This window comes from Nyctereutes procyonoides, unplaced genomic scaffold (genome assembly GCF_905146905.1).
Source record: "Nyctereutes procyonoides isolate TBG_1078 unplaced genomic scaffold, NYPRO_anot_genome, whole genome shotgun sequence".
NCBI classification, from domain to species: domain Eukaryota; kingdom Metazoa; phylum Chordata; class Mammalia; order Carnivora; family Canidae; genus Nyctereutes; species Nyctereutes procyonoides.
The window spans coordinates 2768876-2785854 of record NW_026575126.1 but is presented as its reverse complement, the minus strand read 5'-3'; the positions used below and the strand labels follow the sequence as shown (position 1 = coordinate 2785854).

Genomic DNA, 16979 nt, shown 5'->3' with positions numbered 1-16979 from the left:
AGAGGAGAACACAGGCAACACCCTTTTTGAACTTGGCCACAGTAACTTCTTGCAAGATACATCCAGGAAGGCAAAAGAAACAAAAGCAAAAATGAACAATTGGGATTTCATCATGATAAGAAGCTTTTGCACAGCAAAGGATACAGTCCACAAAACTCAAAGACAACCTACAGAATGGGAGAAGATATTTGCAAATGACGTATCAGATAAAGGGCTAGTTTCCAAGATCTATAAAGAACTTCTTAAACTCAACAGCAAAGAAACAAACAATCCAATCATGAAATGGGCAAAAGACATGAAGAGAAATCTCACAGAGGAAGACATAGACATGGCCAACACGCACATGAGGAAATGCTCTTCATCACTTGCCATCAGGGAAATACAAATCAAAACCACAATGAGATACCACCTGACACCAGTGAGAATGGGGAAAATCAACAAGGCAGGAAACCACAAATGTTGGAGAGGATGCGGAGAAAAGGGAACCCTCCTGCACTGTTGGTGGGAATGTGACCTGGTGCAGCCACTCTGGAGGACTGTGTGGAGGTTCCTCAAAGAGTTAAATATAGACCTGCCCTACGACCCAGCAATTGCCCTGCTGGGGATTTACCCCAAAGATAACAGATGCAATGAAACGCCGGGACACCTGCACCCCGATGTTTCTAGCAGCAATGTCCACAATAGCCAAACTGTGGAAGGAGCCTCGGTGTCCATCGAAAGATGAATGGATAAAGAAGCTGTGGTTTATGTATACAATGGAATATTCCTCAGCCATTAGAAATGACAAATACACACCATTTGCTTCAACGTGGATGGACCTGGAGGGTATTATGCTGAGTGAAGTAAGTCAATCGGAGAAGGACAAACATATGGTCTCATTCATTTGGGGAATATAAAAATTAGTGAAAGGGAATAAAGGGAAAGGAGAGAAAATGAGTGAAAATATCAGTGAGGGAGACAGAACATGAGAGACTCCTAACTCTAGGAAATGAACAAGAGAAAGTGGAAGGGGAAGGTGGGCAGGGTGTTGGGGTGACTGGGTGATGAGCACTGGGTGTTATGCTACATGTTGGCAAACTGAACTCCAATAAAAATAAAAATAATAAAAATTAAAATAAATAAATAAATATCTGTTGAGAGAATGAATGAATGTATGAAGAAACTATGTTCATGTCATTCACAACCTGAATGGTGCTTGCTATATCTTATTTGAATTATTAATTAAATTCAATCAATATTCAAAATTCAAATATATTCTTTATATATGTATATGTGTATATATATATATATACATACACACACACGTATACACATATATCTATAAAGTCTTTAAAAGTAGGCATTAATTTGAAATAGATGATCTTGCAGTCTCTCTCCCAACTCCAAAATCCTATGATCCTATTGTAAGCTAAACTAATGCTTTTCTCCAGGCACGTAGGATTAGAATTTTGTCTGGGACAGACAAATTTGTAGAATAGGATCTAGTCAGTTGTTTAGGGTATATTTGCAATTAATTCTATCATATTAACTTTAATAAGTCATATTTTGTGAAGTTTATACTTTTCAATTAAGCAAAATTGAATTACGCTGCAATTATGTGCAGTTAATTTTTCAAACTGGTAACATGGTGACAAAAGTGGTTTTTTTTCCCTAAAACCTTGTCAGCTTGAGTGACATGTGAGTACCCAGCACTAAGCATCTGTTAGGGAAATCTTATTACTCTGTGTCTGTCACTAGAAAATTAGAACAAACGTTGCAAGACCTACACACTTAAAATGTTATGATGTGTTTTTAAAACTGCTTTCCGCAGAAGGCCCTTTATTTTATTAGCAAATTATAAGCAAACAAGTCTTGTTTAATGGCTTTCAAAGGATAAGCACATTTCATGTCAAAATTGTATCACTCTCAACTGCTTACTTGTGTGAGAAATCTGTCAAGCCCTGTTGCCCAAGAAAACAGGGCACCATGGCAGCAGCCTTCTTGCTGAAGGATATAATGTATGCTCAATTAAACCAACAGAGCATGTGTAATGGTCTGATTCCATTGTAGGAAGAACTGTCAGCTTTCTGTTCTGGGATCAGAATGTTTTTAATGCCTGGACTCTTGGTGAATTCCATGTGACAAGTGATGTAATCTTCAGCTTGTAACTCAGGGAAAGTTGGGTTCTTTTTTTCCCCATGCAAAAAATCTTGGAAACTTTAACTTCTCTTCCTAATATTCTCTGTCCCTGCTCCCTTTGCACACCTCTCTTAATTTGTTAAGTGCTTTCACAATTAAAGAACTATGCATGAAATGCTAAAATTACAGCCAGTTTTTCTTAAGAATCAGTTGTTGGTTTTAGTGTTATTTTACTTGAGAGTAATTCCCAAGTGCATTATTGCTTCAAATACACACACACACACACACACACACACACACACATAATCTGTATGTGCCTCGAAATGAATAAGATGCCAATAAAATGTGGTGTAAAAATCCCAGAGCACCCCAATATCCCTTTCATATTCTGTGCTATTTGACAAGTTTATAACAATTCTGTTTCTCTAAGCCAACAGAGATCACACACGCAGAATTTTTCCCAAGAAAGATGACAATATATAAAACATAAGATAGATATAGTTTTCTACATATTCTTTAAAAAGATGACTTTTAAACGTGACAAAATGATATTGGGTGTTACTAAACTGCCATCTACTGTACTTGCTCACCCAGTACACAATATCATCATTTGTAGGCTCGCCTTTTTCAGATGAATACATGATTTCTTTTTTCCAGCTGTTTCTTGACATTTTTTCCCTTATTCTAGCCATGTGTACTCCTAAAGACCAAGAAAAAAAAATGTTTCAACTAATTATACTCCTACCAAAGCCTTTCACATCATTTAAGGCTTAGATTGATTATTCACAGTGCCATGAAGACGTGTCAGTTTGAGACAAGAAGAGGTTTAGAGAGGTTTACACTTTGCAGAGTGCCACCTGTCTCCAAAGGGCACATTCATTAAAAAGCTCCAGGTGCAAGTTGTGGGAGCAAGACAGCATAATGAAGTCCTTTGCCTTCTTGTGCACCTTTTGATTAATAACATTCTCCTTCAGTTCTAGCAGATTGTGCACCATGTTCACTGCAAGACACTTGAAACACCAGCCTACTTCTCTATCCTCTGAATAGAGTAAATCGCCATTTACCCGTGACCTGAATCAAACTAATACATAAAAATGGGTATTCCTGGCACAATCTTCTTTAATAAGAAAGAACAGCCAATAAGCCAAAAGAACAGCCTGCATACCTTTTTAATAAACAACATTTAGTATGTGTCACTGATCAAATTTTACCTAATCCTATCTGTCCCTACAACCATACGCTTGATATTTATACTGACAACCTTAACACACGGTAAAATTCTGAGTTGTCTCCTGAATCATAAAAATGGGAAAGAAAACCGGCATTTATGAAATATCTAGTATTTACCAGACATTTTCACTGGAATGATCACAATTTACCCACATTCCAGTCTGGTCAGGTAGGTATCTTTATTCTCATTTTTACTACTGAAAGTGGCTGAGGCTTAGAGCAATTATAAGAGCTAACATTTATTGCCTGCTTACTATTTTTCTGGCATTGTGTTTATTACTTTAGAGGCACGGCCTCAATTAGTCTTCAGGACTACATCACCAAGCAGATACTATCATTACTCCTCTTTTATTAGCGGGGACTCAGAGAAGTTAAATAACTTGCCCAAGATCACACGAGTAACAGGTAGTAGAGCTGAGACCTGAATCCAGGCAGGCTGGTTTCAGTGTCTGTACCGTTAACCCCCACACTATACTACGTGAGGGTATATGAGTGTGTTTTAATGTGAAATGAGTTACCCTATTGCTTTGTTTTTGAAAATTGGTAATGCAGGTTTGGTACACATGGTAACTTTCAATTAATCTAACTATACCCTAGTCATAGCTATTAGTACTTGCTCTGTATTGTGCATTTACTGTCAAGCATTTTAGAGGCATGATCTTATTTGAATTGTGCACACAGATATGATTTTATACCCATTTTCCTGTGATAAAAGTGAGGCCTGGAGCACAATAAGAATAATCACGGCAAACACATGGCACTTACTGTGCGCTAGATTCTCTTTTGCCAAAGAGCTTTAAATGTAGCATTCGTTTAGTATCGACAATGACAGTGTGACATCTTTTGATATAGCACTTTGACCATGGTTACAGAGCTTGCACAGCAGAGCAGAAATCCTAGTTCCGAAAGCCTGTGATTTTAACCACGGCTCTCAACCGTGCAGCAATTTAAAGTAGTCATTCCTTGCTCACTGCAAATGTTAGCAACAAGCCTTAACTATGATAGCATTCATCACAATCTAACAGTTTGCTGCATACCAAGCAATATAATTATGCACATTTGGTAGAGAGTAAGAAGGAATCAAGCCTGTGCAATTTCACAACGGTCAGGCTCGTGTAGAGCTGCAATGATGGCAAAAGCAAAAAAAGCTTCTCTTTGTTCTACAAATATTAAGCACTAACCGTGTTCTAGGTGCTGAGGTTGAAGGAATAATAATAAATATCTCCTCCCTGTGAGGAATCAGGGATAAAGCACAGAGGTAAGGACAACATAAAGGGACAACTTCTAAAATGGAGCTCTGCTTCCTGAGCCAAAGACAAAGCTGCAAAACTGTCTTACTTGGTCACACAGCCGCAAAAGAGGTTCACGGGGTACAGCTGGCAAAATAAAAAGAAGGCAGAAAGGCATGTATCTCCGCACTGTTTAGGATAAAATGGTTTAAAACACTGTTGTAATAGTCATCATCGTAATCTTTCATTGATGTTTGTGAACCAGAGGCGGAAATTCTAAATGGCTTTATGATGTGTGTTTTCTTGGTTTCTCATCTGATTTTTATCTCTGAGCATTACTCTCTCCTGGATGGTGGCTTGTCTGCTCCTGAGCTCTGAGGTCTTCCTCTTAGTCTGGTCTATACCAAATTTCAGCTATGGCATTAGAATTCTTGGTGGCGAGGGGCAGCAGCCCAGCATAATGTAGCTTACGCAAAAAGAGAACGTGTGCGGACTTGGCTCATGGAGGAAGTCCGGGGGATAGACACAGCTCCGGACAGAACAAAATTCAGGCATTCAAATGTTATGTTCAGAATTCACTCTCTCTCTCCATCCCTTATTTCTCCCCCCTGATTCTCTCCCTCCACCAGCTCTTATTGTGTCTGCTGGACTTGTTTTATGTGGGTGGACTCTCTCCCTACAATGCGTTGCACATCCACGATTACCCGCTTAGGAACTCCAATGGAGAGAGAACTTTTCTCACCCAGTGTTCCTAAACGAATCCTAGGGAATATTCTGATTGGTTTTTCCTGGTTCACATATTCATTCCTCAACCAAGTACCGCGGCCAGTCAAGGCTAACGCGCAGAACAGGATTATCATATCAAAACCCACAAAAAAAAAATCGGAGATAGTTTCTAGTATCAAGCTTTATTAACAAATGTCAAGAGTACAGGAAATCAAGAGACAAAGACAAAGGAGACAAAGGTCTGGGGCATTTTTGCAAGGTCCTTTCTACCCCACCAGCCCAGGACAACAGATCAAAATTTCTGTGGGAGGTTTTGCGGAGTATTACCTCACGGAAGAGGGGGCGTGTGTTATTTGTGAAACATCTTCATTTTATACCTCCACCAGTTGTGTAGGTTTGATGACATGATCCTGGGAAGCCATGTCCCATAAATCAACAGATTCCGGGTTTATTTACTGGAGGCGATTTTTACTTAGGGAGATCCTGCTCAGGGCATTCTGCAGCCAAGGCTTCCTCCTTGTGTCTAAAATCATCATGCTCTTTGCCTCAAGTCCAGTTGACAAGATTAGACCATATCACTTTTCTTCTTTTCTTTCCCCTCATGGTGTTCCCCTGATAGAGGAAGCGATTTTCCTCTCTTTCGAGAGACTGGGTATTCCAACCGGACAGCCTGGGCAAGAATCCCGTCTGTCCCTCGGGCTGAAGGGACCATGACTGACAGGTCCCTCAGAAGCACCTGGACTTTCCTATACTTTGACCACTCTGGTCTCCTATACTACTCCTGTCTAGACAAGACACGCTTAAGGCTCCTAGTGATGCTGCTGCAACTTTCTTTTTTTTTTTTTTCCTGAACGTTATCTACTTCTCGACAGTTTCTAGCTGTGAAAAACTTGCCAGTTATGTCTTGTGACTCATGGAATACAGGCAAGACAATAAGCTGTTACGGCACAAAGTGGCAATAACTAGGCCAGATCTTGGGGTCAGCGGGAAAGAAAGCCAAAGAAATGTGTAATAAGGCCTCACAGGAAGAGTCTGATTGGAGAAATAATACCCCAAGTAGGTATTCTCCATCCAATTCTCGTTACGTCCGTACACCATTTGCCTACAGAGATTCTAACATAGCAACTGAATTTTTTTTTAACCTCAGGCAGGGAACACAACTATTTTACTGATCTAATAATCCAGCAGGTACTTCTTGTTTGGCCAAAGCAGTCTCTATTTTTAGGTTGCATTTGAAGGTGTCCGAATAGCCCGCCCGTCCCTGCCCTAGCATCTTACACAGGCCTGCTTCATTCATGCCTGCTACCGTCTGGCCCTGTCAATATTTGAGGTTTTGAGCTATGGTTTAAGGGCTTGATGATTTCTGCTAAACTGAAAACCCTTTTAAAAGAATGTGTACTGTGGGGGCACCGGGCTGGCTCAGTCAGTTAAGCATCTGACTCTCGATTACAGCTCAGGTCATGGTCACGGCCTTGTGAGATTGAACCAGAGCCCCACACTGGGTTCCAGGCTTCTGGAATCTGCTGGAGACTCGCTCTCCTTCTGCCCCTCCCCCTGCTCATGCTGTCTCTCTCTCTCTCAAATAAATAAAATCTTAAAAAAAATAAAAGAATGTGTACTTTAAATTGTTTTTGGTTATTTACACCATTGTGAATGCTTTTCTCAACTGTTTTTCATGGGAAAGAAAACTAGAAAAAAAAAGTCTTGACTAAGCTGGTAAGACTGGAGGATAAAACAAGACCAAGACTGCAGTAAGCAGATGCCTATCCCCCAAATTGAAAGGGGGGGGGCCACTCACTCTCCAATGACACCTCCAGGTCCAGCAGCTCTGAGTGTCACCTCCACTTTCACGCCCCGTGTGACTGACTGGCTTGCTCCCTCGTCCTGGCACCAAAGGATAAGGGTAACGTTTAACCAGATTCGGTTTCCGTGACTTGCAGTGAACTAACCCGGATGAATGTCCCTGCCCCCCACCGTGAACTGGGCGACTTGCTCCACCGGGCGTGCCCACAATATTCTGGCGATGCCGACCCATTCTCCTAACCCTTGCTTCTACCCCCTCACACACCCAGAGGCACCAGCACTCCGCGAGCACCAGGCTGCGGTACTGTCCTCTTCGCTGCTACATCTGGCCCTGGCCCTGTGGGGTGTGAGGGAACGATGAAGGAATGTGCTCATAGCATTAAGCAGCCCATTCCTCCCATGGCAGGGGACACTTGTGAAGTCCCACGTCCGCCAAAATACCTTGTCCTTGCCATAGACTGATGGCAAATTTCAGCAAATTTTTATTCTAATTATGATGCGATTTTTCACAAATTTGCATGTAATATCAGCATTGCTCACTCCCCCCCCCCCAACATGTGTTCAAAAAAAAGCACTGAGCTACATTTGCAAGTGATGCCTTATGCGTGCTTTGCCGCTCGGTCTCCAGCAGGGCCAGCCTCCTTGACCCAATTAGACTTCTCCACTCCCACATGGCTAGTAAATACAATAATTAATTTATAAGGAACTCTGAAACACCAGCTGGCAAAGACTCCCTATTCGTGGTTTGCAGAGAACGGAAGGAGAATTTAAGTTGTAGGGGACTCACGAAGCGTGCGTGTCTACTCACATCATTTAACCCACTGAATTTCTGAGAATGTCAAATTTCAAGTGTACTAAGTAAACAACATTTGATAATTTGTCATCGATTTGCAGAAAAAAGAAACCTGTGTGACAAAATACTCAAGACGTAGTTTGGGAGTCCAAGAGACTTTGGATATCTAGGAATATTCACACACATCCTAAGCACTTTATAAACTATGTTGTTCTTAAGAGAATGTTGAGAAGAAGGACAGTCAGCTTCAAGATTTCCCCGTGCTTCAAGGTAGAGGCACCAGCACCGGCCATCTCCTAGAGCACTGGCCCGGCCGAGAGCCGTGGTAGGCACAATTTTAAGGCGGCTTCCAAGATTCTTCCTCCTGGCATACAAGTATTATGCCCCTCTCTGAATGCAGCCAGAACCTGTGACTATGACGGGATGCCACCCCTTGCATCCGGCTACATTACATGGCAAAGGTGATGAATGCATTTCTCCCGAGATCACATTGCATTCTGTAAGAGGACAACAGTCGTAGTGGTGGCGGCAGCAAATAATAATAATAGTGATGGTGGTAGTGGCAGCAGCAGCACCAGAAATAGCCTATGGAGACATTCTCTTGCAGGCTTTGGAGAAGTAAACCCCATGTTGTAAGAGGGTCAAAGGCTTAGGACCTAAGGGCAGTCACTTGGAGCTGGCCCTGGCTGACATCTGGCCAGAAAATGAGACTCTGTAGCTGCAAGGCACTGACTTGTGTCAAAAACCTGAATGAGCCTGGAAGAGGACTCTGAGCCTCAGACGGAATTGTGTACCCGTGGAGTAACTTCACTGTTGTCTGGTGAGACGCTGGGGTCAGACCTCTGACCGACAGATACTAGGAGATCATAAAATAGGTTGTTTTAAGCTAAGTTTGTGGTCGATTGTTACAGAGCACTAGAAAACTGACACAAGAACCAACTGCTTTTTCTTTTCTCTGAGTCCTACCCTTTCCCCCTCTGCCTCCCAGCAGTCAGGGTTGTACAGTACATCATGCTCTTGACTGCCTGACCTGGCGGACGGGACCCAGGGCCTCTGTCTGGAAATCAGAAGTCGGGGCCAAGAGATTCCCAAGTGGAATCTCTTGAATGGAAAAGAGATATAAAGGTTTATGCTTTCTTAACACTGCCTCCGGGGTATACGAGGCTCTGTGCAAATACTTGGGGGTGTGCTGGTGGAAGCCATCAATAGCAATAATTTGATTAGAAAAGTCATGACAAAAATCACAGGCCCACGTGAGGTATAGCACTTTACTGACAAAAACTTAGGGCAAAAAAAGGTACTAACACAGATGTTTATTGTCCAGTCAGTGCACATGAAAACTTTTCCTAGTTTCCAGGATCTACTTTTTACGTTATTTACTGTCAAGGAGACCATTCCTGGCTAATTTCATATATCCATCCCGCTGCAAGGAAAAGGTAGCAACACTATTATTATTCACAATGCTATGGCTCTTTGGAACCTTTTAAAATTGAAACAGTATAGATCTTCTGGCCTCTGCAGTTCCCTAATGCCATTTATTGAATTCTGATTATATCATCACTCATCTCCTGGCAACATCCATTGTGCTGCCCTTGAATAATGGTTTCCAATGACTCTCAAATGTTGTTAATGTGCTTTGTCAATGATGACCACAAATGCAAGTCTTAGCCAGAGGATGCGGGAAAATGTAAACAATTACTCTGTTTTATGGTCATGTTAAATCATCATTTAGAGGTTTATAACATTTATTTATGGAGTTTGAAGCATTAACATAGAACAACACATCTTCCGACCATATCTTCTCCTGAACTTATAATAAGCCTTGATCACTGCACTGCTAGAACGTGACCTTTCTCATGTTGACCACAATCCTACCTCCACCCACCAGTTAGCAGTAGTAAGGATAGATGAGGGGCCCTAGGCAGAGCAAGAAGGGCAGTAAGCCATATCTATCCCTTGTCCCACAGGGCTTAAGACCAACCCAGGACAGCAGAAGGTCACCACACTGATTAAAGGCAAGAAATGACTTTGATAGGAAGGGGCCATTCACTTTGCAGTACTAGTCTAGAAAGTTCTGGGAAAGGACAAGAATGACCATGACCAGGATTTTCTGACATATAGCACATAGCTTACAAAAGGGTGGTATGACTGCCCTGGCCACCAACAATGGGTTGAGGGGGAACCCCGGATCAAAGACCTGTGAGCTACTCATAACTCTCTCAGTTGCTCCTCACCAGGTGGCTCCTAGGTCTGAATACAAACAGGTAAGCACCTGTGTACCACCTCATACAGGCTGCCCACGGAGGACAGTGGCTAGCCCAGGTCCTGAACCCATTCTGTGTCCACAGTATTGAAAATCACCCACAAAACAGTGAATCAGTCCCATTCTCGTGGCTAAACATTGGTGCAACCCCATGGAAAAAATACTGCCCTTGTGATGGAATGAGCACTGGGAATTATAGAAGACAGATGGATCACTGATCTCTACCTCCGAAACCAATAATACACTATATGTTAACTCATTGAATTTTTTTAAAAAGTTTAAAAATAAGATAAAGACAGACTGCCCTGGCCAGTGGCTCACCAGGAATAGACCATGCAGCCCGAGACCTACCCTCATAGGTATAAGTTCCAGAGCTTGTCGGGCACCTGGTGGGCCCCGCCGACCGTAAGAGGGAGTTATTTCGAGAGGACTTTGCGAGGGAGAAATAGGAACTGAGGCCCATAAGGTCCAGGTCCAGGTGTAGAAAGTCCCACCCAGAAGGGTTTGCTGACCAGGCCAAACCCACCAGCAACAACAGAATATTTGAGGGCTTCCATTGCCAAGACCCACACTGAAACTGGGTTCTGGCTCCAGGACACCAGAGGGGTCCAAGAATATCTGGAGAAGGTTCTCCAAAGGGTGGGCCCTTTGCTATGAGCCCTGCTTGTTCGGGTCTAAGTCAGTATGTACTCCTTCTACCCATCCCGTAAATGAAGCAACAGGGGAAGTTGGTCTACGGAAAGGAAAGAACCATACTCAAGCAGAGAGGCAGTGACGAGAGATTGGCGAAGAGTGCCAGACGCCCTGTCACTCTCCTGGATTGGTGTTGCGCTCTTGCCCTGCTAGTCCATCAAACACCTTCTCTTTACATTAGCTCCTTCCCCTTTCTGTTGGTTAAGCCATTTCACTGTGATGTTTGTTATTTGCAAAGAGCTATAGTGCAATACCCAGAGCCAGATTCTTAGCTTTGTAGATGCAGGAACTCGACTTTATTCCTTCCATCAGTGCTAATTAACCTCTTGGGGAACAACATGCTAAGAGGACCCAGAAGAAACTGATATGCGTCTCAGAATGTCAATTTACCAATCTATAAAGAGGGATAAATCTAAAAAAAAAAATAGTGCGTGTGGAGTATTCACTCTGGGTGTTTTGCCACGGTAGTGTCAGTGTACTCGGGAGGAGAAAAATCACTCAGAGGCTTGTTCGGTGAGCATAAGATTAGAAGAAAGAGAATGGATGGTCTGGAGGAATTTTTCTTTCAAGTTGGGATACTTGAAATTCCTTTCCTGTTCTAGGAATATTTCTCTTTGATAAATTAGTTGTAATCCCTGAACACAAACAGCCCTCCCTTCTGGTCATTACCAGATATATTCTTATGTCTTGTTTCATTGTTATCTCAGACTTACTGCAAACCATCTTTCTGTTGACATACGATTCTCACAGAAAACGTTTACCAACTACACTTGATTGACTTTGGTAGGCTCTAGCCTTTAATGGAATAATGATAGCCATCACTTATTGTGTTATGGTTATCAGGCACCTTCAGTGAGTTATCACACTCCTTTTGGTGATTCTGAAATACAGGTGCCATTATTATCATCTTTACTTCCTCCACGAAGAAACAAAATACGGATCAAGTAATTCGCCTGAGGTCACATAGTTAACATGTAGTGGAGCTGGGACTGCAAACCAAGAAATCAGACTTGAGTCCCTGTATGTTCACCGTATGTTACGTTTTACAGCCCTTCAAGAGGTACCTACCCGTTTTAAACCTTGATTTCCCATCTGAACAAAGCTAATAGTATCTTTCCTAAAGACTGGGAGGATTCTAAATGTTATCACGAATATAAAGCTCTTACCACACTACTGAATATATAGTGACAAATAAAGAGTAGCTTTTATTACCTGTGAAAGAATTCCCTCGGGCATATGGATTGGCTTTAGGAGATCCTTGTTCACCTTCATGTCAAAACTACAAACCAGATGCTAGAATGAGTTGATTCTATTCTCACGGGGCTGGTTTAATCAATTGCATGCTAATCCTTCCAACCTCACTTCTAAATCGTATTTTATTACTCCATTTCCAAATTCTGAGGACCTTTCTGGGAGGTAGAGCCACCCTCCCCTCTGTCCTGTAATATCTGTACATATTGCACTAAACCCAGCCACCACTTCACACCACGCCACAACTTCGCCTAATGTCGCTGCCATACTTGTAACCTAAGGAGTGAATTTTACTTTCCACAGGTTCCCAGATTAAAATTAGGGAGTTTCTTAGGTATGAATGTTAAATCCAGGGACATTTTATTTACTTAAATTCCTTGTTCTTTTGTTTAAGACCTATTTATTTCAAGAGCAAACGTTTTTATAGTTGCTTAAGTCGTAATTCTAGATATTTTATAACACAAGGATTTATGTACCATAATTAAGGAAAAAAAAACTCTGGTCAACTAAAAAAAATTTACTTTAATATATCTCAATTATGACTCTTATAGTGAATTTATGATTTGGAACTTTATTAAAAGTTATCTTCCGTTCTTTTTGAGTAGCACTTTTTTTTTCCTTGAATGTGAACTGAACATGTATAAACAAGATCATTGATTTATCTGGACTTTTAGAAAATTCTCCTTGGATCTACAAATGTAAACCTTAGAGACTGGATCATTGCCACCTTAGACTCTCAATTCATTCTAGAACCAAGAATAGATCTTTTCCTAACAGCTTTGTAATACGAGTTAATATAAGTTATGGTAGACTCGATATTACAACTGTAAGGGAGCTCAATCACCATTAGGACCACAAGGTACCCACTCACCCGTGATACTCACCATGTCAAGGGGGTCTGTGATCATGCCCTCTGCCACTCAAGTTAGTAGAATATTTAGCAAGCATCTACCTGAATGAGGGGATAGGTGAGCTAGGTAAATCGAAATATTTTTTAAACTTTTTCTTTTAAAAAAAAATGCCTAAATGGTAAATGTGCAGCTCAATGGATTTTTAGGAAATAAAGATACTTAGGTTTTGCCTGCTTTTGAACTTGATGTAAAAGTACAAGTTTCATCTGGCTTTTCCAATATTATACTTTGGAGTGGCAGCCACACTGTTTAATGTGGTTGCAATTTATTTTCATTTCTATATATAATATTCCAGTGTGTGAATACGTGACTATTTTCCAGGGTATTACTAATAAGCAATTGGAAAATTCTAGTTTGGGGTTATTATGAATGTGTAGCAATGACCATTATTATACACATCTTTTGGTGAACATATGTGCATTTCTGTTGGGAATATACTTAGGAGTGGAATTTCAGGGTCATATGGTATACGTATGTTCAGACTTAATAGATTCTGGACAAATGTTCTCTCAAGGAGATACATCAATTGACACTTTCACTATGTATAAGAATGTGTAAGAATTTGTTGTTCCACACCCATCTCCGACACTTGGAATTGTCTGAATTTTTCATTTTAATCATTCTGATGAATATGTAGTAGTGATTTGCATTTCCTTGACTTGCACTGCCAGAGTCAAGATAAAATAAGACCACAACTCTTTCCTGCTGATTGCAGCTAAAAGCTCAGATCAAAATACAAAAAGCAACCACCCGAGGACTCCGAAAAGTAAACAAAAATGGGCAGATTGGGTTGAATCAAAAGTTGGAGAAATGCCCTCTTTGTTTTTCCTATTTTCTCCCACAGCTTTGACCTGAGGCCCGGCATCTAGTAAAACTAACAGCAGCACAGGCAGCAGAAACTAAGAAAAATCCTGTCTTTCGAGCCAGACAAATTGAGAGAAGGGGTTTCTGTGAGTCAAAGTTGGTCAGGAAATACCTGGCTTTTTTTTTCCCCTTCTCCTTTTCTCCCTCTGGGCTTTGCCCTGAGAGCTGGGGGCTAGGCTCAGACCAAGAGAAACCCTAACTTTCCAAACAAGAGAAATAGGAAAGGAGGCCTCTGTGGTATGAAGAATATGGAGGGAATCCACATTTTTTTTTTCTCTCACCTCTTTGCCCCAGTGTGGGCCCTAGTCAGCAGCTGCAGCTATGGAAGGCAGCTAGAACTCCAAGAAAAATCTCCTATTTCTGGAAGGAGGGCCAGAAAGACGTTACTCTGCAAAAGAGAGAACATGAGTGTCAAAAGGGGAGATCTGTAGAAGGGGACCCCCTAATCCTATCCATAAACCCACATAAATGGTTCTCACACCTGAATTAAGAATTTGCAGAAAAACACAAAGCTGTTTAGCAAAGGTCTGTGAAATGAACTACAATTTAAACTACAGTAGCCTCCCCTTTTCAACCGGGGATACGTTCCAACACCCCCCAGAAGATGCCTGAAACTGCAGATAAAACTCTATATATAGTGTTTTTTTCCCTCTACATTCATTGCTATGATAAATTATAGCTTACTTTATAAACCAGGCAAGAACAACTAATAATGAAATAGAACAATTCCAATAATACACTGTAATAAAATTTATATTAATGTGGTTTCGCACTCTTAAAGTATATTTCTGGACTTTACTCACCTTTTTTTTAGATTGTATTTATTTAGAAAGCACATGTGCAAGCAGGGCGGGGTTGGGGGCCGGGGGTAGGGACAGAAGGAGAAAGAGAATCTCAAGCTGACCCTGCCCTGAGCCCAGAGGCTCACGTGGGACTGCATCTCACAACCCTGCGATCATGACTTGAGTTGAATGCTCAACCAGACCAGCCATCCAGGCGCCCCTCAACCTTTTCTTTCTATGTGAAATGATAAAATGCCTGTAGGATGAGATGAAGGGAGGTGTATAACAGGCATTTGTAACTGTCCAAGGATGAGTCAGAAGGAGAATCATCTGCTTCTCCTAGTTGATCACAGGTTAAGTGAAACCAGGGAAAGCGGGCAGCCTGGGCGGCCCAGCAGTTTAGCACCTGTCTTGGGCCCAGGGCAGGATCCTGGAGACCCGGGATGGAGTCCCACATCGGGCTCCCTGCATGGAGCCTGCCTGCTTCTGCCTCTCCCTCTGCCTGTGTCTCTCATGAATAAATAAATAAAATCTTTTAAAAAAAATTGAAACCAAGAGAAAGCAAAACCGCAGATACCAGGAATTAACATACTGCCCGAGCTCCAAAATAATGCCGGGGTGCTGCCCGTATAGGGCAGGCTCCAAGCAGAATAACAGCTCTGAGAGCTGAGCTGAAAGGGACCAGCGTGCACGGAAAGTGAGCCCGAATTTGAACTTGTGGATCTAAATCAAACTGGACCCACCGTCTTTTTTTTTTTAATTTTTATTTATTTATGACAGTCACAGAGAGAGAGGCAGAGACACAGGCAGAAGGAGAAGCAGGCTCCATGCACCGGGAGCCCGACGTGGGATTCGATCCCTGGTCTCCAGGATCGCACCCCGGGCCAAAGACAGGCGCCAAACCACTGCGCCACCCAGGGATCCCCCCACCGCCTTTTAAAACCGAACAGGGCAGCACCGGCAGCCCAGCCGTTTAGCGCCTGCCTTTGGCCCAGGGCCTGATCCTGGAGACCCGGGATCGAGTCCCGCGTCGGGCTCCCTGCATGGAGCCTGCTTCTCCCTCTGCCTGTGTCTCTGCCTCTCTCTCTCTCTCTCTCATGAATAAATGAATAAAATCTTAAAAAAATAAAACAGAACATCATCAATAGTCTCCCAAAGCCTTTTCACAGGAACCAGGAGTGTATGCAACATGATATACTCAACACGTCCAAAACTTAAAAAAAAAAAAAAAACCCACAATTACTCAAGGCCACCGAGGATCCATCAATCTTCAAAGTGAGAACACATAACCAGTTCTCAAGGCAGAATAAGATCAACAGCTGCCACCTGCCAGCCACGAGGTGAGAAGACGTTCTTGGGACCAGCAGTAGCGGACAACGTCGTCCCTCCAGGCGCCTGCTGCGACCTTAGGAAGGAAGCCTCGCGCTTGGTCACCTCGTGCCTAAGAGCGTTCGCGGGAGCGTCGCTGGGACGGAGGCGGCACAACGGAGCAGCCGGACACCTGCACGCACGTGCTGCGGCCTAAGAGGAACCTGAGGGTACCTCGGGCCTCGGGGACGGGGGGGGGGGGGCGGGGGGGGCTGCGTATTCTACCACCGACTATCCTTGTAGTTTATAAACAAACTAATTAAAAAAAAAAAATCGGGCAGCCCTGGGGGTGCTCAGCGGTTTAGCGCCACCTTTGGCCCAGGGCCTGATCCTGGAGACCCGGGATAGAGTCCCACGTGGGGCTCCCTGCGTGGAGCCTGCTTCTCCCTCTGCCTGTCTCTGCCTCTCTCCTCTCTATGTCTATCATAAATAAATAAATAAATCTTTTAAAAAATAATAATAAAATAAAATAAAAAAACACGAGAGTGTCCCCCCCCCCGGAGAAAAGCAATGGGTCAAAGACACAATTCCAACAACACTGGCAAATACCCCGGTTCCACGCGCATAAGGGTTAAGGTGCTGCATCTACGCAGGTGTCGAAAGCAGCGAGTCTCTAAATGACGTCCGAGCGCCGCGTGCGCAAACAGCAGCATCCCTAACCGCGGGTTAAAGCACCTGCCACGCCCCCGCGACCCCACGCGCGAACCCGGCTGCCGTCACTTCCGCCTGGCCGCCCGGCCCGGCCCACGTGACCGGAAGTGCTTTCCCGTGGGGTCCTCCCGCCCGCGGGGGGCTCTCCGAGGCCGCCGGTGCCACGAAGGCCTCCCGCCCGGGCTGGCCCTTGCGGCGCCTGAGGGTTTGGCTGCGGAGCCTGCGTGTGCGCTACAAGTCTTCCGGCCGGAGAACCGTGCCCCGGGCGTCCGGCCGCGGCGACGACGTTCACGCTCA

General features: G+C 43.2%; 1 long non-coding RNA gene across 4 annotated transcripts in view; it reads right to left on the bottom strand.

The window, feature by feature from the left end:
• LOC129519626 (uncharacterized) overlaps window positions 1-16979 on the bottom strand; it is a 99092-nt gene that overhangs the window by 82035 nt on the left and 78 nt on the right. For 2 of the 4 annotated variants that reach the window (XR_008666425.1, XR_008666422.1), the window contains exons 1-2: window positions 14163-14967; window positions 12991-13058 (exon numbers count right to left, since the gene is read on the bottom strand). This is a non-coding gene — a long non-coding RNA (uncharacterized LOC129519626). Of the gene's footprint in view, window positions 1-12990; window positions 13059-14162; window positions 14968-16580; window positions 16697-16979 lie in introns of those variants that run through there. The other 2 variants (XR_008666423.1, XR_008666424.1) reach the window with 2 other exon arrangements.